The following is a 3,836-nucleotide window of genomic DNA, read 5'->3' on the forward strand; positions in this document are numbered from 1 at the left end:
TTAATGGTAATTTTTCCATGATGTTATTATTCCAAACTGTATATATTTACCATTACATGGTACCCAAATGCATTTTGATTGTATTATGGCAAAAACCCCCCTGAAGTATTTCCTCGAAAGGATATTTTTTTCCACCATTCAGCTCTACCTATCATGAGTTTCCATAGGAGCTTTGCACCCATTATTAGGTGGAACTTCTTGACATTAGATTTCCCTCCTTTCCATAAGAAATTTCTGATATCCCCCCCAATTTGCTGCATTATATCCATCAGGGCTAATGCAACTAAGACTTTTTAAATGGGATGTGATAAAAGCAATGGTTTTACTAAGATCACTACACATGTAAGGTTGAGACATTACAATCTCCATTGACCTATGTTCGCTTTGATTTTATCTATCAATCTTTTACAAAACAAAGGAGATAGACTACTAAGAGCTATAGGCATTCAAGATATCTAAAAGAAGACCAATTTTCAATGAAGAAATTGTAAAATTCTAGAAATTAAATGCATCACTTGAGAACTTGTATTCCATCCCAGCACTTGACTTTTACGATGATTGATTAGCTGATTAGGAGCTAAAAAATTGCCAAAAAAAAATCGAAGTGTTAGAATATTGATAAGATTAGCTTCAGATCAAAGAGATCATCATTCTAAATCCAAAGGTGTGAACGACACTCAAATCCGAGCTCATATGCAGAAGTTAGAGCAAGTCAAAGTTCAGGTTTGACTTGGACACGTGGCAAGATTGGATGACATGGAAAATGTCCCAGCGAATGGGGTAGCGTCAAGTGGGAGGTTTCCATTGGCCCCCGCATATCGCATATCAGAGCAAAAGGCAGGTCGGCGTTAAATAATCTGCCCCCAGCAGTGCCGATTTGATGTTTGTGATATCACATATCGCATATCGGAGGTATTACAAAATCGGCCCCAGACGCAGACAGGGTTATGATGTGATCACAGTCGCACATCACTTAATGTTATGGTAATCGACCCCCAGAGCAGTCAGGGTTGCGATGTGATATCACATATCGCAATCGCACAGTCAGGTTGCAATTTGTGATAATCACAATCACATATCACACCGTTAGCCCGCGCATACACACACACACACATATAGTTACCGAGGTTATTCACCGATTGCGATGAGCGATAAGTCCCAAATGTGATATGTTTTAGAGTTGTAGTTTATAACACATCGGGTCCGCCACATCACCAGATCTCATGTCGCAATGCGTTAAGTTCTATATATAAGAATCACCCCCGACAAAGTCAATTGTGATATCTGAGAGGGTGTGAAATCATCGTCTTTACCGCTGGGAAAGCCACTCCGCATGTGACCACTCGACACTTAATCACGAGATAGGCTTGAAATTTGGCGGGACCGTTGAATTCGGCGGAACTTCCAGTTTTAACTGTGGATAATGAATTTAACTGGCAGTAAGCCAGATTTGGAGGAGAAAATTGTGGAAAGACTAACAAAAGTCATAAATAAGGCAATTTTTGACTAAATGGGATGCAAAAAGAGGCTAGATAGCCATTTTTGGACATTCTGAACTCATTGGAACATGTTTCAGGATCAAAGGAACACTTCTAGATAGGATTTTTGAAAAGTGAAGCCTATGGGTGCTCTAGTCAACCAGAGTGCTAATTTAGTTTATGAAGTATGAAGATGGAGATGACCTTGCAGGGGTCTTCCAGCCTCCATGTGTTTTCTGCAGCAGCCATTACAACAATGTTGTAGCTTTATTTCTTCTTTTCTCTATATGTGTATGGAGAAAGAGACTTGTTTAAGTACTTCAAGTGGATTGTAGTATTGTTTATGCTCTTAGAAGTTGGAGTATGGGGTCTTGATTTGAGAGTCCTTATCTTGCTGATTGTTTCATGACTAATTGTAGGTTGTCATGTGTTTAGAGTGAGAGTTCTTTGCAGAAGAATGTTTCCTTGAAGGGGAAACTAGCCACTCTTTTTGTCAGCGCACATATGTACTCTTATTACTGAAGAATTTTGAGCATAATAAGAAGGGGTCATGCCTTTAGAGCTGATCCAAGGAGATGTAGCCCAGGAGGGGTGAAATCCTTTATCAATGGCTGGTGTATTATTGTTTGATGTATGCTTCCATTCAATATTATGGTTTCATGGTTTAAGTTTTCTTCATGAAACTAACTTAAGTAAACACATATAAAATTCATGTTTTTACTTGTTATTTTGGAGTACAAACCTCAAGCACATTTTTATATTCTGAATGGGGAATTAGCACATCATTACTAATCTACTCCATTTCAAATCATTAGCCCACCTAAATAATTGTGAAGAGGTCTAATTCATGCATGAATATGGTAGTGATTATTGCAAAGGATCCACCCATTAAAAGGGTGCCTTCAATAAACTGAGAATGATCCAAACTCTTTACTTCTCTTACAATTTTATACTTGGTAGGTTTCCAACTATTATTTCAACCTCTAGCTTCCTACTCAACGAGTTGGCCATAATAATATAGAGGATAGTGTAAAGGGGACATCCTTTTCTTAAACCTCAATTTTAAAGGAAGGAGAAGGATTGCATACCATTAATAAAATGAACTCTCCATAGGGCACTAATGCAAGGGAAAACCCAATGAATGAAGGAAGAATTGAACCTAAATTTAGCCATTACCTCAAAAGGAAAAGAATGCCTCATACACTTGAATGTGTTGGCCATGCTAAGCTTTATAATCATTCCTATTTTTTATTCTCTTTACTAGAGTGAATGACCTCTTGAACTAACACAATATTGTCCATTATTTGTTGGTTCTACATGAATCCATCTTGATTTTCCAATGTTATATTGGGAATTTTTTTCTTGAGCCTATAAGTATAATATTAATCATTATTTTATAAATCAAGTTGTAAAGAGATATTAGTCTAAACCTGGAAAATGAAGATAGATTATTCTCCTTTGGGGTTAAGGTGAGGAATCAAGAGTTAGTACTTCTTCTTGTTTTATAGATATTCTCCACAAATTGAAGAATTCTTTTAAGATATGTTCTAATTAGTCTCCAAAGAGCTTTGAAAAAATAAATGAAGAATTTTCCAAAGCATGGCGCCTTGTCGGGCTCAACAACTAAAGCAACAACGTTGACCCTATTTTTCTCCAAGAATAGGTTGACGAAATAAGTGAACATTGCATTCTTTAACTCTTCAAATCCTTAATCATGGAGCCATCTTCCAACATTATCTCTTTGACATTTTAACTTTTATTATTATTATTATTTGGGATTTTGCTTGTTTATGAAAAATTGTTGTAATTATATCAAAGGATCTTACTAGTTGCATTTATGAAAAGTTATATTTGGTGTAATAGTGGCATTCGATATTTCAAAGTTACAAATTCTTTAAAAAATCTCATTATTGTAAAAAAAATGCTTGTACTTATGTTCCCCGATTTGAGCCACAAGCTTCATGAGTTCAATCTCCATAACTCTTCTTCATTCCTTATAGTTGTTTGAATATTTTGTTGAAATTTCGCTTCAACAACCTATAAATAAAATGTAATGCGAGATGACTGAATATCACTTAACTAGTCTCTAAGCAATTTCACATCTGGAACTAGAGTTGAATAAGTCTCCTTGATTCATGACTTTAGGGTTGAATTCATCGATTTAAGTTTTTATATGCAAATAAAAACTAGTGATTTAGAAATCCATACCTTCTAGATTCAGTGACAATGATTGAAACATCCAGTTGTGTAGTCCAAAGCAATTTGTTGTAGGTTTTAATCTTGTACGGATAATACCAGCAAACAAATTATTAAAAATAAATAAATAAATACACACACACACACACAATGACGAGAACA

Source organism: Pinus tabuliformis, chromosome 6 (assembly GCF_031772625.1).
Source record: "Pinus tabuliformis cultivar Carrire ecotype Pingquan chromosome 6, CPIR1, whole genome shotgun sequence".
Classification (NCBI taxonomy): domain Eukaryota; kingdom Viridiplantae; phylum Streptophyta; class Pinopsida; order Pinales; family Pinaceae; genus Pinus; species Pinus tabuliformis.